This window comes from Pleurodeles waltl, chromosome 6 (assembly GCF_031143425.1).
Source record: "Pleurodeles waltl isolate 20211129_DDA chromosome 6, aPleWal1.hap1.20221129, whole genome shotgun sequence".
In the NCBI taxonomy this organism is placed as follows: domain Eukaryota; kingdom Metazoa; phylum Chordata; class Amphibia; order Caudata; family Salamandridae; genus Pleurodeles; species Pleurodeles waltl.
Window position 1 is genome coordinate 1,438,650,918 of NC_090445.1, and position 27,486 is coordinate 1,438,678,403.

The window sequence follows — 27,486 nt, forward strand, 5'->3', positions numbered from 1 at the left end:
ACCTGTCGCCAAGATGTAATCAGGCCATTACCTCCTAAAGCAAGATCTGAACAAAATGCAGAAAGGAACGAGTGTGGAACACGGAATCTCTGCTCTAGAAGATTTCTCTAACATACAAGCAAGGAATTTGTTGGACCTGCAAGGACTTACTATGAAACATGAAGCTAAGCTGGCAGAAGTAGAGAGCAGATCGAGAAGGAATACTGTGAGACTTTTCGGTCTACAGAGTGCATAAAATCACATCAAATGGATGCCTTCCTAGAGACGCCACAGCGTTCCCAGACCAGGAGGCTTTACATGCAATGCAGACAGCTAGGGCACAAAATACACACACATACAAAAACAGTTGGCTCAGTCTCCTCTCATAATGGGATTTTTTTCTGAATGTCCACAGGAAGCCATCAAATATGTTGAAACAATGGGATTATGAGACTGGAAATGGGGACTCCAAACACATCCCAGCCAGAACACACTTACATCAAGCACTTCAGCAGTCACCATTAATTTGCTTGTTTTGTGTTTGTGGCCCTTGGGCTATCTTTGGAGACCCTACACTTGGACACCTATAATGCCCAATAGACTTTAAAGAGTGAGGTGTGGGTAGGGTAGGGACCACCAAAACAGAACATGAAAAAGAATGATAGAACATGGTTATATATGTAATGCAAAAGGGAGGCTGGTTCGTAGGAACTCTTAGAGTTATAGGGCCTGATTTAGATTTCGGCAGATGGGTTACTCCGTCGCAAACGTGATGGCTATCCCATTCGACGAAATCTAAATACAATTGTTTTCTAAGGTATTTCGATTTCGGCAGACAGGATATCCGTCACCTTTATGAAAGAGTAAACCCTCCGCCGAGATCTAAATCAGGCCCATGGTGTTGAGGCCAAGTTGAGGTGAGTCTCACATGGGAGCAAAATGTTAACAATTGATAGAGTCGGCACCATGGCAGTTCAGGACAACATTACTAAATAGAAGCTGCATGAAGCAGCGGGAAATGCAAAATTGGACAAAGAATAGCTACACTATGGTATCTTGGAATGTCCAGGGCAGTAATGGTGTCACAGAATATGGTCCTATCTTCATAGAAGAAATGGGAGTATCACAATGTTAAAAGAAGTGCGCCTAATACACACAGAACATGCTTTACTGGGGTCCAGATAGGGAAACAGATGCTGGTACTTCGCATTTAGGGCCAGATGTACGACCAGCAGATTTCCCAAGTGGGTTGCAAGGCACCTACCTCATTAATGTTCATAGGCAGGTCGCAATTTGCGACCCATTGAGAATGGCCGGCACTCACAGAAATGGTCTAAGACTAGTTTTTAAATAAAGCTATTTTTTAGGTTGAGCGTGCAAGTGTTTTGACATGTTGTAAGTCTTGTGGGCTTTTAACCTCGCCATGTGCACGCCGATCACTTTCACCCGTTCGCATGTTTGCCTTTCAAAAATCCTTTGTTATCATTGGTAAATGCTTTACGTTTGTCCCATCCTGGGGCAATTTGGTTAACCCCTTGACACCGACCCTTACATGGATAATTGCACGTTTGCCGATACGTTTGACTGTGCACAAACTTATTTTTCCTTTTGTGTCTCTCTTTCGCACTCATCCTTATGGTGGCCGTGGCACTTTGAATCTGCTCGCTTATGTCAACTGTTTTACTTTTCATTTTCAGTTTATGTGGCAAGAGACGTCCAGTTTGGAATATACAACTCCAATAGCTCTAACTCGAGCAAATGCGAGACCCATTGCATTCCAAATGCTTGTTTTAAATGCAGTCCATTTTCCTTAAAGGAAAACGGGATACATTTCAAACAAAAACAATCAAAAGTTTTGTTTTCATTTTTTGTGAGTAGGCTGTGGTCCGTGTGACCACTGCCTGCTCTGAAAAATGTTTGGCACATTCAAAAGGGACCCCTTCCTATTTGCGAGTGGCTTACCATCAATTTGAAAATGGTGGTAATCGGCGAATGTTTTGTGACCACATTCTGGTCACAAAACATTCATACATACCAGTGAGATTCGGTATTGGGAAGGAACGGCCTGATAAGCCGTTTCCGACCAGTAAAATGCTTTGTACATCTGGCACTTAGCTCTTCTGTCTGAGTAGTTATGATGTGGCTGAGAGTGGATGTCACACTGATTCAGGGCTATATCATTAGAGACCCAGGTTGGAGGTACTGTGGATGGGCTTGGTCGATACATGGCAATGAGGTTTCACTTTTTTAAATGTATGCTCCCATTGTTGACAATGAGCACTTTCTCTTTCAGATTGCCAACCTCTTGATTCCCTTCACAGATCATTTGCCTGTATGTATTGGTGGGCTTAATTTTACACTTTGCAGAGCATTTGAAAGCTGCAGGGGATCAGCCTTCAACACCCTGTTGGAGGGTATGTCCAGAACTGAGTACAGCACATGAGGATGTCAAAGGCTATTTATTTTCTCCCTCCTATATCATTTCTATTCTCGTATGAATTTTACTCGTTTCAAAACAAATCAGATAGACATATTTGAAAAGGATGACTACCTCGTTAGTCAGTTTCGAAAATGTGCCCTTGAATATAACCTGGCTCCCTTATGTGACTCTACCCCCATATCCTAGATGGAGAATGCAAGTCACACAGCTGTATGATACACAGCCCTGAAGTTCAATAGATGAAGCAGTACGGCATTTCTGTGCAGTAAATCATAGTTCAGTAGCTTCACAGGTGAGGTGTAGGATGCCTTCAAGGGTACTCTTAGGGGCATATCTATGAGCACATCCTATGGAGTTAGAAGGGATTTAGCCAACACAGTTAAATGACTGGAACAAGGGGAGCAAGATCTGGAACAAAATACACTTATAGGAAATTACATGAGCCACATAATGAAAATTAAAAGAAGGGAATGGATGGCAGCATTGTGCTGGTTAGGAAAACATGAAAATAAACAATACATAGCGGCACAGTGCAAGGAAGGTGATAAGAAGAGGAGACTTCTTGGATAATGAATCAGAATAGCTTTTACATCTGTTCACCATAACACACAGATAGGTCAAATGCAGATGCACAGTAGATTTATAGTGTCAAGCCCTGTACACATGTTAGATATGTACCACCATTGAACATACAGCATCACAACTTGGCAAGGCAGCCATACCTGTGATAGAACCCTCACAGCGTGAAACCTTAAAAAGATATGTAACTGCGGAGGACCTAAAATGGGCAATTACACATCTGAATTCTGGTAAGACACCAGGTGGAGATGGATTTCCAGTAGAATTTTATAAGTCATGAACTGGTCACCTGGTGTCCCCACTGTTAGAGATAATAAATAGGGTATTGTAGTGTAGCCATTTTTAATATAGCTTCATGCATGTTAGTTTAACATACTAGGCCGCTGTGCACTTTGCCCTAGATATATTTTATTCAACTTCGTTTTACAATAACTAGTTTTTAAGGTCTTGTTTTAATTTCTTCTATCACACTGTTTAGCTTAGTCCAGCACTGTGTTCTCAAATAATGTATTCTTGATCGCCCCGTGCTTCAGTCAAGGCTACAGTCTGGTACATTGCTGGTAAACATGGGAGAAGTTTAGTCTCCAGTATTCGTAGAAAATACACATCCTAACGTAGGGACATTTTCTTAGAACATCTGCGTGTTAGTTATAAAAACACTTCCTAGTCCTAGTACACATCAAGAGGGAGATTCCAGCCAGGGACCTACAACTAGATGCTGAATGCCCTGTTGCAGATGCTGATACAAATTACAGGCCTTTGCTCAGGTATGAGGGTTGATGTCCTCCTGCGGGAACCTGAAAGGCAGGCTTAGAGCTTCACATGCTGTGCTCGAAATATAACTTAGAGAGAAAATAAACTAGCGGCACTCTGACAGCCTTATTCTTGTGCTTCACTCTCATCGTTACTATTTTAATCTTACTGTGTTGTATAGTTCTGGTTATTGCAGCTCACGCTTTGCTATCTAAAATGCAGTAGTTTTATTAAACCAATCTTTAAAACGTAAACTGCCTTTGTCATTCATATATGAGACCGTACTGTGTATGAGAGTACCGGTTGTTACCTGAGTGACCACGACTTCCCTGAGAAGTACTAAGATGTCATGCGCTCGGCTGCCCAATAGTCTCTACCACTCGGGAGAGATGAGGCACTGCTAGGTAGCCAGAGCAAAATCCGGATTTAGAGTGACAAATGGCATCCACCGTGGGTCAGACTCAGTCCCCCACACTGTGAACGATCTTGCCGCTCAAAATCCAGTAGTCTCATTAGGATAATGAGAGCCTATGCTACAGTATCTGGGAAACAACAATTACAGTGCTCTGTGCGCGAGGCCACCATTGTAGTGCTCCCAAAGCAGTGTGAGTACCTGCTGCTGTGCAACTCCTACCACCTCTTATTCATGACAAAAACGTTGACAATAACATTCTGGGAAAGATTCCTGTGGGAAGGCTTTTCAGGGTTCTCAAATCTACACACGTCTCATGTGAGCACTTCTTCTAACCTCAGACTAGCCTGTCTCCTTTCTAAACATATTCAGAAAGGCCAGTCCTCGTGTGCATGGCATTTCACACAGTGGAACGAAATTGTATGCTGGAGGTACTCAACCAATACAAATAGGAGAATTATTAATCTATGCTCAGGACTGTCAGTGGGGGGGGGGTTAAAAATAATGTAAAAAAACGTACCTGCAGCTGCCTGACGCACCATCTACCGGCCACCTCAGTGATGCTCCTCTCTTCTAAGCGCACAAAGCATAGGCCGGCCAAACTGACATGCGCACTTACAAGTGCCCACCAATCCTCCTCCCTGCCATGGCCCTGCCCCACCCTAGACTCCCATGGCTACTCCCATAGCAAAGTCAGACTTGTAATTATTTGTCACTGCCTGACTGAGCAGGGGGGACTCTCCTCGTTATTACAGAGGAACCAACCCTGGTATAGACTGACTTCTTGGTACCTTACATTAGAGGGCCAGAAAAAACTATGCTGCATCTAAAAGCCTCTAGAGAAAAAGTGTGGCTTCATTCTGCATTTATAATATATAAAAATAAGTCTGCAATTCAGCTATTGAAATACTGTGACGGTAAAAGATAAACCAATGAGGCAATTCTGTTGATGCCTCTTCTTTCTGTTATTTGGTTACAAAGATGAGCAGACATCTGCTGGAGGCGTACATCGGTAATGTGACTGCGATGCTTAACAATCTGTAGGGCTCAGTTATAAAATGGTGCAATTACCTATATCATCGATGGCAGGTATTACGCTTTCCAAAATGATTATGCTACTAGGAGTGCTATATATACCATACTATACTATACTATAGTATACAATGAAGTGGTATGCTATGCTATACTATGATATATGTGTTTCATAATAAGCCCATGTTGATTCCTGAACACTGCTTCAGTAGATCAGCTACAATCTTGAGAACACTATCATAGGATTCAAGGGCTGCCAGCACCTAGATTGCAGTGGGAACTGTGGGAATGTCACTAACGATTGTTTTTCACTAGAAGTATGCATCAGAAAATAAATATGTTGGCCCTTGGTTTACCGGCTCAACTCCGACTAGGTGACTAGACTGACAATATAATGTGCTCAGCAAAACCGATGGTGATATCCCTGATAACGAATACCATCCCTAAAAATCGGTCACACTATGTAGCAACAGTTTGGCCACTGTGGGTGAAGGCCACAAAAATGGAGAGCCCTGAATATTTATATAAGCCACAACTAGCAATATGGAATAAATATGGTAAATGCCCAACCATACTCCGGGGGCTGCTGCCGCCCCCACCCACACTGGAATCTTTGTATGAATACGGCAGGTTGTGGGATTCACTGATTTCTGCAGACAGTGGGTATTAGCAACAGCCGTTTTGATATATACCAAATTAGCATCCGAAATCAGGACATGACCCGATTTCCTAGAGTCAGAAATACGGGTTTTGAAAGAGACATATTGGTGTTGAGGGAAGCAGGTAGACTGGCTACAGAACTACTTAGGGCTGCTGACCCATCTAATTCGCCCACCAGTCTGGGCTGGAGAAGCGTTGGGCGTCTGACCTGAGTAAATCCTCATGTATGGCTTAAAATATACAGTATGTGCAGATCGGTGACCAAAAAAGCCAAAATCAAACTAGTGCATTATAAATGTGTACAGCATGATTATTCTACACGTAAAGAAAAAAAGGGCAAGCAAAGAAAAAAATGTAAGCCCAGATTTAAGAGAGCCTAGCGCCTCCATGCTCCATATTAGCATCACTTTTTTTACTCCAATGTGGCCCAATCAGGCCAAAAACGCCGCGCTGGATTTACAAAGTGGTGCAATGCATGCACTGCGCCACTTTGTAACCCCTTGCACCACATTATGCCTGCACCAAGCATAATGTATGCAAGGAGGGCGTTCCCCTGTTAGGGGTGGGGGGGCCGAAAAAATGTTGCAAAGAAATCTAAAAGATTTCTTTGCACCATTTTTTCTGCATTTTTAACGCCTGATCAGAGCAGGCGTTAAAAGGGGGCGCCCCATTGGTTACAATGGGCCCCTATGTACTGTTCAGGGATAGCAACAAAATGTTGGCGCTAACCCTGTACAGTTAATCAATAGCGTCAAACATTTTGACGCTATTGCTCCATACCTGCGCCATGGTGTGCCATATTTTAAATACAGCGCACAAATGGTGGCGGTAGGGGGCGCTAAAGTGCTTAAGGAAAGTGGCGCTGCACCCAGGGTGCATCACCACTTTTCTTAAACCTGCCCCTTGCAGCAGTGGGGCTGGCACTCGCTTAAATAAGAATAATCATGAGCTGGAGAGTTCAGCCACCTCCCACACTGCAATCATGGGTACTGGGCATGATGAACATGCCCAGTGCCCTTGGACATGTTTCTGCTCGAAATTGAATCAGAAAGGACATGAAGTTCAGAGAACTCGGACATTGCATAATAATAACAGAAATATCCAGGATAGCTGTGATTTGGATTTAACAAAATTATTCTCTGTGACAAGCCACACGAGGTTAAAACTGGGACACCGAAGTAAGCAAAAGTTACATTTAAACGATGTAATGATGAAAAGTTATTCTATCATTAATGAGTATTGTTTCCTCCCTGTTTTTGTTCAGGATTTCCTGTGGTTTCCACCACCGCCCTTTTTTGAGGCCTTTATTTATTGCCGATTCTTCTTATGCTTTTAGTCTCTCTGTCATTTCATCCTAAAATGCCAATGAAGACATATGAGCAAACAATTGCGGGAAGGGGGGGTGTGCCCTACAGAACTGCTGCTATTGAGGTGCAGCTAGAGAACTCAACAGAATTCAGACAAAATCTAGTGATGTTCCAATGTAAAACTGGCATTGGAAAGCCAATATATCTAGCTCTAAAGGGCCAATACCTGTAGACATAAGCATTCACAAATGCTGATTAGCTGCGCTGCATCCACAAATGCTATTTATCACATTGAAGCAAGCCCTATTGTCTTTGTCAATACTGTGGAAAAAGTGGCAAATAAGAACTGCTATTTCCATAGAATGCCTGTAGAAATAAAGATCTAAATGTGACAAGCAGCACAATGATGAGGTGCACTTTTCAAATGTAAAATAGTCCCTCATGCATTCTACTGGAAGACCTTCCTGGGACACGGAATGATACCAAGACAGCCTTTGGAATAAGGTGAGAGAGTAACTCATTTGACTAGAGTCAGAGCTTACTCTATGTGCATTCTGAATAATTCTAACAATAGGTCACGCAGAAAGCTGTGCTGCCAAGCCAGACTTAAAAAGGATGCTAGGGATTCATCCAAAAGCATAACCAATTCTGGCACATTTTTAAAAGCATCGCCTGTTCCTTCAAGGGATAGGGATTATTTCTAAATAAATACTTATGTCCAGGGAATGTAAACTCAGGGACGGAGTCTGCGTTCCGTCCCAGGTCTCCAGTCCTGCATTTACAGATATTTTCATGGGGTAATGAAATGCTTCCGGATTCGTAAATATTAACGACGAAGGGGGCTTTGCGACCTCTTGCGAATGTGGCTGATGAGTACATCAGTCTAATCGCAAAATTAAGCACAGGTCGCAAACCTGTTGGCGTGCAAATAATACGGACTGATCTGTGACCTCGATTTTGTACATTAGGCCATAGAAATTCAATAAGTAAAATACCAAAAAATGAAGGAAGTCGGATGTAAGTTCCGAAATTGTAAAAAAAAACATTAAAAAAACACAACTGAATATTTTTGAAGGAAGGTGGGTTTTTGGGGAGAGTCTTGGGCCACCTGTACAAATATGAGGCTTTGCGACTCGCAAATTGCGAGCCTTAGCAACTCGCATTTTGAGACTTGCAAAACCTGATGTACAACAGTGTGAATGACACTGTTTGCGATTCCCAACGAAGGTCGCAAATTACCTACCTCATAAATATTCATGAGGTAGGTCGCAATTTGCGACCCCATTGGGAATGACCTCTCTCACAGGGATGGTGTCTGGCTGGGGACAGCAGACCACCATCTCTGTGACTGCTTTTAAATAAAGCAGTGCTTTTTTAAAGCATTTAAAAACAAAAAATGAAAAGTTTTCTTTTCATTTTTTCACAGCAGGCAGTGGTCCGTCGGACCACTGCCTGCTCTGAAAAAATATTTTCGCTACCATTCACAAAGGAGAAGGGGTCAGATTGGGATCCCTTCCCGTTTGCGAATGGGTTAGCACCAGTTTGAAATTGGTTCTAACTGCGATTGTTTTGGACCGCAAATACATCGCACTGCGACTCACAATTAGGAAAGGAACGTTCCTTCCTAATTGCGAGTCGCAAACCTATTTTGCAATTCGGTAAATAGATTACCAAATTGCAAAATAGGGTTTGTACATACCAAATTGCTTTTTTCTTATCGCAAAGGGGAAAAGGTTACGTACGTGAGGCTGTAGATCCATAGAAACGTGATGTGTTGGCAAGGGATATAAAAAAATGTGGACACTAGAGGGCAGCAACGCATGTAGTTTAGGGACTGGAAAAAAATGAAACCTCTTCAAATCTGCTTCCACGGGTGCAGGGCCACTGGGAGCATGAGGAAGAGGAGGACCAAATTAAGTCGTAGGGTTGATTAAATTATGTGGTATAAAATCAAAACATGTGTCGTAATGCTTTTGTGATAGTATAATTTCATTATTTTGTCCATTTTAAACAGCTTAACCATGTTCGGCAAAAGTTTTATTTACAAAGGCCCTTCCACTGCGCTGCAACACCGCCAGTGTTTTTAGTAACTTTTGATAACATTTGATCAAGAAACATGTTTTGGGTAAAACCTGAAACTAATGCAGCAGATGACGGGTCATGTGGTAAATACAGTGCAAACATTATTCTTTTCCCTAAGTACTCTCAAGGCACCCAGATGTATGGAGTGGCTGAAGATAAAGAAAATGTCCAGTTCCTAGAGGAAGGCAGCTTCCTTTGATTTCTGGAGAGAAGCTAAAACTGACTAGCAGGCTCCCTAGTCAGGACCTTGTCACCTTAGACCTTGTATGTCAGTATGCTGCTATCAGTCTTCTAGGTACAAAGATACAAGGTAAAGCTGGAGGCAGGCTCTCCGCAGTTCTTCACCAGACAGATGGGAATTTTTCCAGCAAGCAGGTTGTCTTCTCTTCTTCTGTCCTGGTCAGCTTTCGCCTTCAAAGTGTTCTACAGCAGTTTTTAAATGATCTTTATTAGGTTATAATCGTTATGGTTATCATCAATATGTAAATGCATTCATCTGTCCATGCATAGTGTTCAGACATGTCACCTTTAACAGGAGACAGCAAAAGAAGCCACACAAATAGGCAATGGGGACTGCATGCCTAATCAGCACTTAAATATTCAGACAGAAACTGCAAAAATTACAGAGCATATATCTAGGTGATTTGCTACACCATACAGTTCATCACTGTGGGACCTTGCCCTTTTCACAGGATCATTCCCAAACTTTTTGCCTTCCTCCTCCTATTTTTCTGACCTCTTTTTGTTGGTATTAGGACTTTGACCACTTTACCACTGCTGGTCAGTGCTAAAGTGCATGTGCTCTCCCTTCTAAACTTGGTATGACTGGCTTACACCTGATTGGCACATTTAATTTACCTGTAAGTCCCTTATGCAGTGGGATCCCTATACCCAGAGACTGTAAATTAAATGCTACTAGTGGGCCTGCAGCACAGCTTGGCCCACCCACAGAAGTAGCCTTTCAAACTTGTCTCAGGCCTGCCACCGCAAAGCCTGCATGCGCACTTTACTGCCACAGGGACCTGGCATATAGTTGCTAGACCTGGAACTCCTCTTTTACTACATAAAAGTCACCCATAAGGTAGGCCCTAGCTAGCCCTATGGGCAGGGTGCAGTGTGGGTAAGCGGTAGCACATATGCCCTGATGTGTGGCATGTCCTAGTAGTGACAAACAGCCAATTTGGTTTCTAACTACTGTGAGTGCTCCCTCTCTCATAGGATTGCGTTGGAAATGGTCTAACATATATCTAAGTGGTATCGTCTTATCTTTGAGGGGTGGAGTCGGCTTGTTTGGTGTGGTTGTAATTCTAGTGAGAAATGTTGCTTACTGGTGTAGGTAGATTTTTTATTACCATTATAGAAATGCCACTTTTAGAAAGGGAGCATTTCTCTGTGCTCATGACTCTGGTGTTTTGCAGCTTGACTCCAGTCCACGTCTAGGGTTGAGTGACAGCTGGGTTTTGTGCATGCTTTTCAGACAGCCTGTACACCTGGAGGGTGGAGGTGTCAAAAGAGTACATCTGCATACTGAGTGGTCTTCGTGGGCCGGGAGAGGTAAAGGCAGGGCAACCCTGCATTTGTAAAGGCTGTGCCCTGGCCTCACACAAAGGGCTTGTTTACCCTCTACTGATGTCTGGAGACAGTGCTAGAGGGGAAAAGAGGTCATTCCTGGAACTAGTTAGTGGTGATTGGAACCTTCTCTCCCGGTTTGTGGAGGCTGCGCAAAATGAGTATAAGTACAAGGGGATTTTTACAATTTTAGAACTGGGACCGAACCTTTGCCAGAGGAACTGCTGGACTTCACAAAGGACTCATCTGGACTGCTCTTCTTTTGTAGTCCTGCTCCCTGGTGTCTGCTGGGTGGCTCAAAGGACTCATCTGGATTGCTTTTCTGTATGTTGCCCTGCTTCCAGCTGCTCCCTGACTGGGGTTCCCATGGGTAGGGCTGGGTTGCTGGGAGAAACCGTCCCTACCTGCTTGCAGTGTCCTGGCCTCTTCAGTTACTGCTGCCTGCCTTGTGTATGCCCTACCAGTGTTCGTGAATATTGGGGAGTGCTGTGCTCTACCCCAGGATTCCCCTCTTCAGCCCAAAAAGTGCTACCAAGCCCCTGCACTGGAACTCATTTAGCTCGTGGTCAGAGCTCCACCACACTCTTGAGAAAAAGTGTGTGTCGAGCGCTGCCCTTGTTTTCCCTGGTATATGGAGAGAGCTACAACTTGTTTCCTGGCAGAGGAGCACCTGGAGGACTGCTCCCTGAGTTTACCCTGAGCGTAGCACAAGATGAGCACGGTGGCTCCCTCCCGAGCGTGCGAGCGCCATTCTAGGACTGCCTGTCATAGTCCTCCTATTCAGCACAGCCCCTTGGGGAGAAGGAGTCCAGAGCCGTGCGAGGAAGAGAGCTGATCTGGTAAGGAGAGGCTGTGCCAGGAACGACGTGCCACAAATCTGACCCATGCCAGTGTGGGTGCCATCCTGCACGCCTGGGTTATTATCAGGATGGACCGGGAGGGCACCCTGGTGGCGGCCTTTCCACCGGAGCCATGAGTGAGGATGCCTGGCAGTCGGAAATCCCCTTAAAGGGGCATGACCACTATCAGGATGCCGAATCCATGCAGGAGGCGGCCCAAGAGGAAGCTGCGTCAGTGAGTCTAATAACCTACCCTACGCGGGGGACTCAGAGAGGTCTCTCCATGGATGGCAGAGTCGTGTGCATTCCCCCCACCTCGCTTGGAGGCAGACATTTGCTTGAGGTACTAGCTCCACAACCAGGGGGACGGGATGAGGACCTCAACAGAGGCCCCGCCCCGATGGAGGAACAGTCAAACCACATTTGTGACAAGATGTGTGCAGAGACTCTTGCGCCTGACGAAGTAGTGCAATCCTTCCGCATTTTGCAAACCCTCATTACAGGTACCAGATTGTATATAATAGGCACGAGGGTGCCTTGGATCCCCTTGCTTGTTACTGTTACTGGACACGTGCGTCCCAGATTACCGTATAACCTGTAATAGGAGCCCTCGGGCACTGGGCCTATACACTTCTGGTGACAGCTGACCCTCACTTTTTCTTTATGACATGCTGCATATCTATGTCCCCTTGCCGATATAGGTCTTGCTTTCTGCAGACGGGGGCACAGAACACTGTTTCAGAGGACAATGTGATGTGCGCAATAATGCATATTCTATGATGTTTTGGGCCAGATGGAAATGTTACTTTGTATAGGCATTCATGATGATGTCTTGGCCTCTCTAATAATATGCTCATGCTGACATGTGCATTTTGGGTGCCATACATGTGCCTGATGGGAATGGTTCATCTTATGTGAATTCATGATGGTGTCATGGCATCTGTGATATTATGTTTATTCTGACGTGCCTTTTTGGTGATAATGACAATCTGACTACCGCTCGTGTTGCAGAAAACCAGTAACTCATATGTTTACCTGACTACTGCTTATTATTGCAGAGTACTAGTAACTTGTGTGATGTTCTGGCAACTGCTTATGTAGCAGGGTATTACTGATACTTGTTGTGTTTGGTCTAATTAATTTTTATGCAACACAGTTTATTTTTTATATAGCTTGCTGTTGTGTTTCCTTTGTGGTGTATTTATTGTGTCATGTGTGTTGTGTATGTTATGCAATTACTTTACGCATTGCCTCTGGGATAAGCCTGACTGCTCATGCCAAGCTCCCTACGGAGTGATCAGGGGTTACGTTGGGTGTGTAGCCCTCTCGCACTGACTAGAGTGGTAGTCCCTGCCTGGCCTAGGTGCCTACCCTAGCCAACCACGAACCCCAATTCTAACAATATATTGGATGCAATGGCATACCTGCCACCAAACCATGTTAAGACAGGAGGCTGCCAATTTGTTGAGCCAAAAAGGCTTCATTTTAGCTGTCTCCCACCTAATATTGCCTCTGCTGCAATATAAATCAATGAGGAAAATGCATGGCTCAGATTTTTTTCCAAAACCCCCAACTTTTCAGTTTTAAAATGTTGGCAAGTATGCAATGGGGAGATCTAGTGTAGAGTATGAAGTAATTCTCTCTGAATAGTGGAGTCCAAGGACTGTAGAGTCTCTCCTGTTCTTGTCTGTTGTGCTAAAATGCCATATTTCGCTGCGTGTCCAAAGGGTTTACAATGGGTGCTTTCTGTTCCCTCGCTGTCCCCAAGAGTCTCCCCTGTGTGCGTCACCACCATATAGATATGTTCAAGGCCTCACCTTTAAGGTGACCTAATGGCTGGAGTGTCCAGTAAATCCTGAAGTAAACCAGTCCAGTCCACAAGATTTTCTGTCAGCATCAACTTGTCATCCATTTTCATACAGTTTCCTCTGCTCCTGCCCTTTCCTGCATGTCTGCCAGCCAATGGTCAAATCTATGCCTGAGGGGCTGAAGCAAATGATTGGTTGTGCTTCATTTTGACGGATTCAACTCAAGTGTGCCGAATATGTGTTAATTTCCTCTTTTTCACTTGGTACCTCTAGGAATCCAGTACAGATTTATCTGGCTGCTTTTGTCAGTTCCACAAAGTACAGGAACTGACTCTGTCTTACATTAAAGAGCCCGCGAGCTTCCTCTAATATTTCAAATTGTACATTACATAAAGTTTGGAGACACCTTATGGGCGGTGAATTTGCAAATAGTGGTACCTATATTAACTTTCTTGTCACTTGCTCCCATATTTTACGCATCTCAAGTAAGTCCAATAGGGGTGTTTGTGCAGGTGTCCCCTTGCAAAGGTTCTTATGCCAGTTCATAACAGGATTTGGCCAATGGTAGGGGTGCAGCCATGTAGCACAGCCCCAAGACTGGGACATTGACACCATTTTGTTCAGTCAGTCTTTTCATAATATCAATTTTTGCCGTACTTCATTTCCAAGCCCATATCAGTGATATTAAGTTCTGATCTATATGTTTAAAGATCTTCACTTCAAATACACAGAAAGAGAGCAAGGGAAGCAAGGCTAACCCACACCGCCTCCCAAGAGAAACTATATAATCACAAAAAGGTGTGGGGTAGTAGGAACTGGGGGTAAGACTGGGTTAGTCTTTTATCAGTGCCTGGTCAAATTAGGTTGCTTTATAGGGGGTGCTGTGTTGACCTACAAGAGTAGCGGGGGATTTTCCTTTACGGACTAGGTGGTCTCACACACATAATAGTGTCTTGCTTCATCATATGACCACCTAGCCCCACCCAAGTAAGATGATACTACTCAGGCGGACTCAACCTCTGGTTAAAAGAACCAGAGGGAGTGCTGAAATTAAATTGACTGGATAGTTACAATGATCCAGAAGGGGTGAATAATAAAATTACCAAACATGTCACCGGTGGCTATTGTTAGTTTTAATGGTGGTGCATGTTGGTAAGACTAAAACTAAGGGGGAAGGCTCGTTAGAGAATGATGTCTCTTGGAGTCTAAAAGGAAATGGACAAGACCAACATGTTTCTGCCCTCACTGAGTGCTGGTAGGTCAGGGGCATTCGTCAGGGTCGGAGCACGTGTAGTAAGTACAGTGCTCAAAGTGAAAAGTGTGTGGCCTACCTGAACAGGTAGTTCACGGTGAGGTAGGCCTATAGTAGATGATAAATAAAGCACAATTAATTCAGAGTGATAAAAAAGTGGCCCTGACGAATGCCCCTGACCTACCAGCACTCAGTGAGGGCAGAAACATGTTGGTCTTGTCCATTTCCTTTTAGACTCCAAGAGACATCATTCTCTAACGAGCCTTCCCCCTTAGTTTTAGTCTTACCAACATGCACCACCATTAAAACTAACAATAGCCACCGGTGACATGTTTGGTAATTTTATTATTCACCCCTTCTGGATCATTGTAACTATCCAGTCAATTTAATTTCAGCACTCCCTCTGGTTCTTTTAACCAGAGGTTGAGTCCGCCTGAGTAGTATCATCTTACTTGGGTGGGGCTAGGTGGTCATATGATGAAGCAAGACACTATTATGTGTGTGAGACCACCTAGTCCGTAAAGGAAAATCCCCCGCTACTCTTGTAGGTCAACACAGCACCCCCTATAAAGCAACCTAATTTGACCAGGCACTGATAAAAGACTAACCCAGTCTTACCCCCAGTTCCTACTACCCCACACCTTTTTGTGATTATATAGTTTCTCTTGGGAGGCGGTGTGGGTTAGCCTTGCTTCCCTTGCTCTCTTTCTGTGTATTTGTAGTTAGCGCAGCAGCCAGCTGTGAGAGTCTTGTTTTATAAACCCTGTGACAGACGCACAGGATATTTTGAAACCTCTGCCATACTCTTCCCGGGTATGGCTGAAGGGCTTGCCTTCAGCGAGGAGGAGCTCCAGGCCATCCTCGCGGCACCCTCACTTTTAGGAGATTCCTCACTTTCCAAGACAATAGCTCAATTAGGGGATTGGGACACGTTGATCGAATTAAAAAGGACACAAGTTAAAACAATACTACATGGGGCTGTCCTCACTGAATACCTGAGGAAAAACGCAGCACCAAATGGGCTAATTATCACTACTGAACCGCGTATCTTCTTAGAAGATAAAGAATTTAGAAAAGATTGGTCACTAATAGCCTGGAAGTGCACACGTGATTGGTTAATCCTAATCATTAAGACAGCCACCAGACTATCAGATGCCCTAGTGATCCAAATCAAAGCGGCAGAAAGTAACCTAAAAACTGGACTTACAGCCGCGGCATTTAAGAAAAAACTAGAAGAGACAAATAAGACAATCGGTGAGTTCAAAGATTACTTGACTCACCACAAAATTGCCAAATTCCAGAAAGATCTGGACAGGTTCTCCCTGGAGAGAGTACATCCCTATTCTAGGGAAGATTTTGCAGCCCAATCCTCTTTGCCTTCCGATACCTCCTCCGGGGGTTACTCCAGTTCAGACTCCGATTCTAACCGGACACAACCGACACGGCCAAGGCGGGGTAGGAGGGGGAATACTCGGAATAACTGGCCTACGCCATTCACAGGCCCCCCGCCCCCATTGCTCAACATACCTCCCTGGGCATGGCCCTCCCCTTATGGGCCACCTAACCAATTCCAAGCCCCACTGTATCCCCAGTCACAAACGACGTGGTCTTATCCCAATGTTCCTTTTTTTGGGAGAGGCCCCGGACGGGGAAGGGGCAGGAAAAAGGGAGTCAGTTGGAACCTAAAGGAAGGACCAACAGACGACGAATCCCCCAGCACCAGCAGAACGTAATTAAGGGGTCCACCACAGTTGTTAATTTAAGCTCAAGAGTGCTAAATATTAACGAGCTCCAAGCCTTAGAGAAAGGTCTGGGTTTCGTCCCCACCCCAAAACTTGACGTCTTTAAACTAAGGATAGAACTAGCAGAGTTCTTTCGGAAGATCAGGCTTAGAACCTTCTTTCTCCAGAACCCCGAACCCAACCCGGAACGTGAAAAGAACACTGGGCTACGTCCCAAATCCAAATTTACTCCCGCCTCCCACCTCATGCCACCCGAAGTCCTGGCATTTGAAAAATCAGTGAGCAGGAGGATCGACGATCTACAGAAGACCCAGAGGGAGACTTTCCATAACATCAGCACCGAAGAACTCTCAGCCCTCCACGACCTTAGTAACGACTCTTCCATCACTATTAAACCAGCCGACAAGGGCGGGGCTATAGTAATAATGCCCACGGTGATGTACAATACTGAATGCCTACGCCTATTAAACAATGACCATCACTATAAGAGACTATCAAGGGACCCAACAGAAGAGGTCAGGGAAGAGATCTCTTTCCTTATAGACAAGGGCATGAGTAACGGTTGGATCACCAAACATGAGGCCTCCTTCCTCACTCAACCTGATCCTAAAACCCCGTATTTCTATATTCTGCCCAAAATCCACAAGGACAAGCATCCACCCCCGGGGAGACCAATAGTTTCCGGGATTGGTTCTTTGCTGGAACCACTGTTGCAATTCTGCGACTGGTTTCTCCAACCATTCGTGAAACAAATTCCCACGTACCTGAAAGACACAACAGACGTAATCTCCCTTATAAACACCTTAGAATTTGACAAAGATAGCGAACATCTCATGACATTGGATGTGGAGTCGCTATACACTAATATCCCACAAGAGGCAACTCTAGAAGTGGTCAGCGATCTACTAAATAAGGGCGCCTGGAATTACATCACCCCTCCAGAATTTATCCTGGATCTAGCCCATTTGGCTCTTACCAGAAATTTCTTTGAGTTCGATAAGAACTTCTTTTTACAGATCCAGGGCACCTCAATGGGGAGCACCTTTGCACCCAGCCTGGCATGCCTATATGTGGATCACTTCGAGAAAGAAATGGTACTTACTGAAGAAAATCCATACATCAACCATATTAGGTTATGGAAAAGATATATCGATGATATCCTGATTATCTGGAGAGGTACGAGGGAAGAAGCAACCATCTTCATCACGTGGCTAAACACCCTAAATCCCTTTCTAAGATTTACAGCCACAGTAGGCAACCCGGCAGTCTCCTTTCTCGACCTACTAATAACTGAAAGAAATGGCTCCCTTATAACAGAAGTGTATTACAAGCCCACTGATAGGAACACTCTCCTCCAGTTTCAGAGCTTCCATCCACGTTCCCTCAGGGAAAACCTCCCAGTTGGGCAATACCTCCGCCTCCGACGGAACTGTACCGAATTAACAGACTACAAAAAGCATGCTCAGCTACTCAGTGGCAAACTTCGAGCAAGAGGATACCCGGATCACCTATTGAGGAGAGCAGACAAACGGGCCCGTGTGAGCCCCAGAGAGACTCTACTGCATCCAAGCAGTCGAAACAATAAGGGGAACCCCTTGATCTGTGTGACCACGTTCAACCCAGCGTCCAACATGATCAAAAAGATAATAAATGAAGACTGGAAAATCCTCACCTCTGGCAGCCTCCCTTTCGAGATCCCAATGAATGCCTACAGAAAGGCAAAAAGCATTCGGGATATGATCGTACATACCCGCCCTCGGATAAACCCCACCACAAGTAGACAAAAGACCCTCTGGGACCTTCCCCCTCCCAAAGGACATTACCCTTGCGGCAATTGCAGTGTTTGCGCCTTTACCAGAAAAACCTTCACACTTGACTTGGGATTACAAACACCCTGGGAGCTTAGGCAACTAACGAACTGCAACAGTAAAAATGTGGTATATATGATCACATGCCCTTGTGACAAGAAGTACATTGGGATGACGACACGAAGAGTGGGCACACGCATCTGCGAACATAGGAGCACCATCCGTTGCAAAAGAGATGCCACAAGACTCACAGAGCACTATATCTCCAGCAATCACCATCCTGATGACATGCAGTGGGTGGTACTGGATCAACTTAAATCCACAACAACCAATGCCAAACACAAGCTCCTACTGTATGAACAAAGATGGATCTGGAGGCTGCGAACGGACACTATAGGATTGAATGACAATATTCAATGGTCAGCTCTCGGCTGATGACTAAATACCAACTTGAGATCTCTTTTTTATGAAAACCCACCTATGATCATAACCGGTATTAGATAACTTTACTGACATTCCACTGGCCCTTTTAATCCCCATTGCGGGACCTACCCCTAGTAACTAAGCTATTGTCGCTCCTCCCTTCTCATACCCTCTTTCTTTTTCCCCCCCTCTTTTTCTTTCTCCTCTATTTTCTATACATCTGCTGGATTCCCCTTTCTCAACTCCCCGCCCCTGTTTTTGCTCTCTGCTCTTTTTGCTCTCTTTTTCTTCCCTTTCTCTTTCCTCTTTCCTTTTCTTTTTCACCCCCCCTTCCCCTTTTTTTATCTCTCTTGTCTTCTCTATCTTTAACCTCTTCTCCCCTTCTCTGCAAAAAATCCACCACCCCCCCCCCGACTCTACTCTCCTTTTTTCCATTCCCCCTTTTTTCTTCTGTCTGGGTTCTTTCCCTCTTTTTTCTTCCCAGGCACACCTCCCCCCCCCCCCCCCCCCGCTTTTTGCTCTCTATTTGTGTCTTCCTTCCCTTTCCTTAGTTCCTTTTTCTAATTGGCCCTTATAGGTTTTTCTTTTTTCTTCTCTTTTTCTCTTGTTTCCTGCTCATCGACTTTCTCTTTTTCCCTCTGCCCCCTGCTTTGTCCACACCCTAACCCCATCTCTCTACTGAGCCTCAGCGTTGTTCCCTGCCCAGAGTCCTTTCTTGTCGTTCCTTTTCTCATCCCCCCTTTTCTTCCCCTCCTCTATTTTCCTCTCTTTTCCGTGTTTTGCCTGCCCGGTTTCTCCTCCCTTTTCCCCCCCCCTTTTTTCCCCCAGCACCCCCAACCCCCCACCCCCCTTCTGTAGCATTTTACCCTGGTCGCCCATCTGGGACATTCCCCATGGGACTTACATTCCCAGAGTCCCACGGGTTCCAGTGACGCGCCGCGTTATACGCGCAGCGTCACCGCAGGACGCTCGCCCGTGCGCGCTAGCCGCGCCATGGACGAGGCGTCCTTCCTCACCGCACCGTCACTAAACGCGACGCTCCCCGCGGGGCCCCGGACCCGGGTGCCCCCGCGGGGCATTGCGCCTTACCAGGACCAATCGGGGCCCTGTAGACTCCGAACCTAGCACAGCCCCCGAGGGGGCGCGGCTGGCTCCGGGGCGTGGTAACAATTTCCCCGGCGAACTGGGTTTTTTTTTTTTTTTTTTTTTTCCTTGACGCGCAGCACACCTGATTGTAATCTTCATTGGGCACCGCCCCTGGCTTCAGCAGCTGCACATCGATTGGCTGTAGCTCCTCATAAAGACCTGGCAAGCCGTTCAGTCAGTACCTGAGCGGCCTGACTCCGGCATGTAGGTACCCCCCATGGTATTCCCTTTGGCGTGGTAAGTGTGGGCTATTCTGGCCCTGTATATCACCTTATACCTCTCTCTTTTCCTCTCTTCTCCCCCTTTTTCTTTTACTGCTACCTGTCTTTTTTTCTGGTAGCATTCAGATTTCTTTTAGCCTGGCCTTTTCTATCTTTTGTTCCTCTTCTTTTCTTTTTCTCCTTTTCTTCTTTCCTCTTCTCCCTGTGGTATTCCTTCTCTCTCCCTTTTTGCCTAGATTTTTTCTTCTTCTATTTTTACCTTTTTCATCTCTTGCCCCTTCCCTTTTTTTACTAACCTGCCCCATTGGCCTCTCCCTGTCTGTAGCACACTCTGCGCAGTTTCCTCCTTTCTGCAAGCGCACTGTGCGTCCTCATTCCCCTTCCTTTTCCTTGTCCCCCCTTGCTAAACCCTTAATCTCCTCAGAGTGTGCCTACAAGGGAAACCCCCCCCCCGGTTCTAGCCAGACCAGAGGCAATACGCCCCCAGCTCCGGGGTAAGTCACAATTGCATGCATGTGTGAGTGCATTTTTACATTTTCTCACCTATTGCTGTGTTGTGTGCTGTGGTTTGCCACTTTTTTATCACTCTGAATTAATTGTGCTTTATTTATCATCTACTATAGGCCTACCTCACCGTGAACTACCTGTTCAGGTAGGCCACACACTTTTCACTTTGAGCACTGTACTTACTGCACGTGTTCCGACCCTGACGAATGCCCCTGACCTACCAGCACTCAGTGAGGGCAGAAACATGTTGGTCTTGTCCATTTCCTTTTAGACTCCAAGAGACATCATTCTCTAACAAGCCTTCCCCCTTAGTTTTAGTCTTACCAACATGCACCACCATTAAAACTAACAATAGCCACCGGTGACATGTTTGGTAATTTTATTATTCACCCCTTCTGGATCATTGTAACTATCCAGTCAATTTAATTTCAGCACTCCCTCTGGTTCTTTTAACCAGAGGGTGAGTCCGCCTGAGTAGTATCATCTTACTTGGGTGGGGCTAGGTGGTCATATGATGAAGCAAGACACTATTATGTGTGTGAGACCACCTAGTCCGTAAAGGAAAATCCCCCGCTACTCTTGTAGGTCAACACAGCACCCCCTATAAAGCAACCTAATTTGACCAGGCACTGATAAAAGACTAACCCAGTCTTACCCCCAGTTCCTACTACCCCACACCTTTTTGTGATTATATAGTTTCTCTTGGGAGGCGGTGTGGGTTAGCCTTGCTTCCCTTGCTCTCTTTCTGTGTATTTGTAGTTAGCGCAGCAGCCAGCTGTGAGAGTCTTGTTTTATAAACCCTGTGACAGACGCACAGGATATTTTGAAACCTCTGCCATACTCTTCCCGGGTATGGCTGAAGGGCTTGCCTTCAGCGAGGAGGAGCTCCAGGCCATCCTCGCGGCACCCTCACTTTTAGGAGATTCCTCACTTTCCAAGACAATAGCTCAATTAGGGGATTGGGACACGTTGATCGAATTAAAAAGGACACAAGTTAAAACAATACTACATGGGGCTGTCCTCACTGAATACCTGAGGAAAAACGCAGCACCAAATGGGCTAATTATCACTACTGAACCGCGTATCTTCTTAGAAGATAAAGAATTTAGAAAAGATTGGTCACTAATAGCCTGGAAGTGCACACGTGATTGGTTAATCCTAATCATTAAGACAGCCACCAGACTATCAGATGCCCTAGTGATCCAAATCAAAGCGGCAGAAAGTAACCTAAAAACTGGACTTACAGCCGCGGCATTTAAGAAAAAACTAGAAGAGACAAATAAGACAATCGGTGAGTTCAAAGATTACTTGACTCACCACAAAATTGCCAAATTCCAGAAAGATCTGGACAGGTTCTCCCTGGAGAGAGTACATCCCTATTCTAGGGAAGATTTTGCAGCCCAATCCTCTTTGCCTTCCGATACCTCCTCCGGGGGTTACTCCAGTTCAGACTCCGATTCTAACCGGACACAACCGACACGGCCAAGGCGGGGTAGGAGGGGGAATACTCGGAATAACTGGCCTACGCCATTCACAGGCCCCCCGCCCCCATTGCTCAACATACCTCCCTGGGCATGGCCCTCCCCTTATGGGCCACCTAACCAATTCCAAGCCCCACTGTATCCCCAGTCACAAACGACGTGGTCTTATCCCAATGTTCCTTTTTTTGGGAGAGGCCCCGGACGGGGAAGGGGCAGGAAAAAGGGAGTCAGTTGGAACCTAAAGGAAGGACCAACAGACGACGAATCCCCCAGCACCAGCAGAACGTAATTAAGGGGTCCACCACAGTTGTTAATTTAAGCTCAAGAGTGCTAAATATTAACGAGCTCCAAGCCTTAGAGAAAGGTCTGGGTTTCGTCCCCACCCCAAAACTTGACGTCTTTAAACTAAGGATAGAACTAGCAGAGTTCTTTCGGAAGATCAGGCTTAGAACCTTCTTTCTCCAGAACCCCGAACCCAACCCGGAACGTGAAAAGAACACTGGGCTACGTCCCAAATCCAAATTTACTCCCGCCTCCCACCTCATGCCACCCGAAGTCCTGGCATTTGAAAAATCAGTGAGCAGGAGGATCGACGATCTACAGAAGACCCAGAGGGAGACTTTCCATAACATCAGCACCGAAGAACTCTCAGCCCTCCACGACCTTAGTAACGACTCTTCCATCACTATTAAACCAGCCGACAAGGGCGGGGCTATAGTAATAATGCCCACGGTGATGTACAATACTGAATGCCTACGCCTATTAAACAATGACCATCACTATAAGAGACTATCAAGGGACCCAACAGAAGAGGTCAGGGAAGAGATCTCTTTCCTTATAGACAAGGGCATGAGTAACGGTTGGATCACCAAACATGAGGCCTCCTTCCTCACTCAACCTGATCCTAAAACCCCGTATTTCTATATTCTGCCCAAAATCCACAAGGACAAGCATCCACCCCCGGGGAGACCAATAGTTTCCGGGATTGGTTCTTTGCTGGAACCACTGTTGCAATTCTGCGACTGGTTTCTCCAACCATTCGTGAAACAAATTCCCACGTACCTGAAAGACACAACAGACGTAATCTCCCTTATAAACACCTTAGAATTTGACAAAGATAGCGAACATCTCATGACATTGGATGTGGAGTCGCTATACACTAATATCCCACAAGAGGCAACTCTAGAAGTGGTCAGCGATCTACTAAATAAGGGCGCCTGGAATTACATCACCCCTCCAGAATTTATCCTGGATCTAGCCCATTTGGCTCTTACCAGAAATTTCTTTGAGTTCGATAAGAACTTCTTTTTACAGATCCAGGGCACCTCAATGGGGAGCACCTTTGCACCCAGCCTGGCATGCCTATATGTGGATCACTTCGAGAAAGAAATGGTACTTACTGAAGAAAATCCATACATCAACCATATTAGGTTATGGAAAAGATATATCGATGATATCCTGATTATCTGGAGAGGTACGAGGGAAGAAGCAACCATCTTCATCACGTGGCTAAACACCCTAAATCCCTTTCTAAGATTTACAGCCACAGTAGGCAACCCGGCAGTCTCCTTTCTCGACCTACTAATAACTGAAAGAAATGGCTCCCTTATAACAGAAGTGTATTACAAGCCCACTGATAGGAACACTCTCCTCCAGTTTCAGAGCTTCCATCCACGTTCCCTCAGGGAAAACCTCCCAGTTGGGCAATACCTCCGCCTCCGACGGAACTGTACCGAATTAACAGACTACAAAAAGCATGCTCAGCTACTCAGTGGCAAACTTCGAGCAAGAGGATACCCGGATCACCTATTGAGGAGAGCAGACAAACGGGCCCGTGTGAGCCCCAGAGAGACTCTACTGCATCCAAGCAGTCGAAACAATAAGGGGAACCCCTTGATCTGTGTGACCACGTTCAACCCAGCGTCCAACATGATCAAAAAGATAATAAATGAAGACTGGAAAATCCTCACCTCTGGCAGCCTCCCTTTCGAGATCCCAATGAATGCCTACAGAAAGGCAAAAAGCATTCGGGATATGATCGTACATACCCGCCCTCGGATAAACCCCACCACAAGTAGACAAAAGACCCTCTGGGACCTTCCCCCTCCCAAAGGACATTACCCTTGCGGCAATTGCAGTGTTTGCGCCTTTACCAGAAAAACCTTCACACTTGACTTGGGATTACAAACACCCTGGGAGCTTAGGCAACTAACGAACTGCAACAGTAAAAATGTGGTATATATGATCACATGCCCTTGTGACAAGAAGTACATTGGGATGACGACACGAAGAGTGGGCACACGCATCTGCGAACATAGGAGCACCATCCGTTGCAAAAGAGATGCCACAAGACTCACAGAGCACTATATCTCCAGCAATCACCATCCTGATGACATGCAGTGGGTGGTACTGGATCAACTTAAATCCACAACAACCAATGCCAAACACAAGCTCCTACTGTATGAACAAAGATGGATCTGGAGGCTGCGAACGGACACTATAGGATTGAATGACAATATTCAATGGTCAGCTCTCGGCTGATGACTAAATACCAACTTGAGATCTCTTTTTTATGAAAACCCACCTATGATCATAACCGGTATTAGATAACTTTACTGACATTCCACTGGCCCTTTTAATCCCCATTGCGGGACCTACCCCTAGTAACTAAGCTATTGTCGCTCCTCCCTTCTCATACCCTCTTTCTTTTTCCCCCCCTCTTTTTCTTTCTCCTCTATTTTCTATACATCTGCTGGATTCCCCTTTCTCAACTCCCCGCCCCTGTTTTTGCTCTCTGCTCTTTTTGCTCTCTTTTTCTTCCCTTTCTCTTTCCTCTTTCCTTTTCTTTTTCACCCCCCCTTCCCCTTTTTTTATCTCTCTTGTCTTCTCTATCTTTAACCTCTACTCCCCTTCTCTGCAAAAAATCCACCACCCCCCCCCCCGACTCTACTCTCCTTTTTTCCATTCCCCCTTTTTTCTTCTGTCTGGGTTCTTTCCCTCTTTTTTCTTCCCAGGCACACCTCCCCCCCCCCCCCCCCGCTTTTTGCTCTCTATTTGTGTCTTCCTTCCCTTTCCTTAGTTCCTTTTTCTAATTGGCCCTTATAGGTTTTTCTTTTTTCTTCTCTTTTTCTCTTGTTTCCTGCTCATCGACTTTCTCTTTTTCCCTCTGCCCCCTGCTTTGTCCACACCCTAACCCCATCTCTCTACTGAGCCTCAGCGTTGTTCCCTGCCCAGAGTCCTTTCTTGTCGTTCCTTTTCTCATCCCCCCTTTTCTTCCCCTCCTCTATTTTCCTCTCTTTTCCGTGTTTTGCCTGCCCGGTTTCTCCTCCCTTTTCCCCCCCCCTTTTTTCCCCCAGCACCCCCAACCCCCCACCCCCCTTCTGTAGCATTTTACCCTGGTCGCCCATCTGGGACATTCCCCATGGGACTTACATTCCCAGAGTCCCACGGGTTCCAGTGACGCGCCGCGTTATACGCGCAGCGTCACCGCAGGACGCTCGCCCGTGCGCGCTAGCCGCGCCATGGACGAGGCGTCCTTCCTCACCGCACCGTCACTAAACGCGACGCTCCCCGCGGGGCCCCGGACCCGGGTGCCCCCGCGGGGCATTGCGCCTTACCAGGACCAATCGGGGCCCTGTAGACTCCGAACCTAGCACAGCCCCCGAGGGGGCGCGGCTGGCTCCGGGGCGTGGTAACAATTTCCCCGGCGAACTGGGTTTTTTTTTTTTTTTTTTTTTTCCTTGACGCGCAGCACACCTGATTGTAATCTTCATTGGGCACCGCCCCTGGCTTCAGCAGCTGCACATCGATTGGCTGTAGCTCCTCATAAAGACCTGGCAAGCCGTTCAGTCAGTACCTGAGCGGCCTGACTCCGGCATGTAGGTACCCCCCATGGTATTCCCTTTGGCGTGGTAAGTGTGGGCTATTCTGGCCCTGTATATCACCTTATACCTCTCTCTTTTCCTCTCTTCTCCCCCTTTTTCTTTTACTGCTACCTGTCTTTTTTTCTGGTAGCATTCAGATTTCTTTTAGCCTGGCCTTTTCTATCTTTCGTTCCTCTTCTTTTCTTTTTCTCCTTTTCTTCTTTCCTCTTCTCCCTGTGGTATTCCTTCTCTCTCCCTTTTTGCCTAGATTTTTTCTTCTTCTATTTTTACCTTTTTCATCTCTTGCCCCTTCCCTTTTTTTACTAACCTGCCCCATTGGCCTCTCCCTGTCTGTAGCGCACTCTGCGCAGTTTCCTCCTTTCTGCAAGCGCACTGTGCGTCCTCATTCCCCTTCCTTTTCCTTGTCCCCCCTTGCTAAACCCTTAATCTCCTCAGAGTGTGCCTACAAGGGAAACCCCCCCCCCGGTTCTAGCCAGACCAGAGGCAATACGCCCCCAGCTCCGGGGTAAGTCACAATTGCATGCATGTGTGAGTGCATTTTTACATTTTCTCACCTATTGCTGTGTTGTGTGCTGTGGTTTGCCACTTTTTTATCACTCTGAATTAATTGTGCTTTATTTATCATCTACTATAGGCCTACCTCACCGTGAACTACCTGTTCAGGTAGGCCACACACTTTTCACTTTGAGCACTGTACTTACTGCACGTGTTCCGACCCTGACGAATGCCCCTGACCTACCAGCACTCAGTGAGGGCAGAAACATGTTGGTCTTGTCCATTTCCTTTTAGACTCCAAGAGACATCATTCTCTAACAAGCCTTCCCCCTTAGTTTTAGTCTTACCAACATGCACCACCATTAAAACTAACAATAGCCACCGGTGACATGTTTGGTAATTTTATTATTCACCCCTTCTGGATCATTGTAACTATCCAGTCAATTTAATTTCAGCACTCCCTCTGGTTCTTTTAACCAGAGGTTGAGTCCGCCTGAGTAGTATCATCTTACTTGGGTGGGGCTAGGTGGTCATATGATGAAGCAAGACACTATTATGTGTGTGAGACCACCTAGTCCGTAAAGGAAAATCCCCCGCTACTCTTGTAGGTCAACACAGCACCCCCTATAAAGCAACCTAATTTAACCAGGCACTGATAAAAGACTAACCCAGTCTTACCCCCAGTTCCTACTACCCCACACCTTTTTGTGATTATAAAGATCTTCACTTGCCCTATTTTGAATGACATAGAGGTTTCCAGGCAGAAGTATTATCATTGGCAGTGAAACTCTTTCAATCACTGAAAGTGGCAACGTAGCCCCAAAGGCCATGGAGTTTACCAGCCCTTCCACTACTTTGCCAGCATTATAAACATCCTGGTTTTCCATGCTGTGCATCACATGGAAACCCTGGTATAGAAACAGCTCGATTTCCCATTGGATCCCAAGGTTTAGGTATGCATGAAGATCCTAAAAGTGGGAACAGTTTTGATTTCTCCTAGTTTGTGTACAGTCCTGATATTTCCCCGAAGTTTGTCAATGCATGCAAGGAAAGTGGTACAGTGTAGT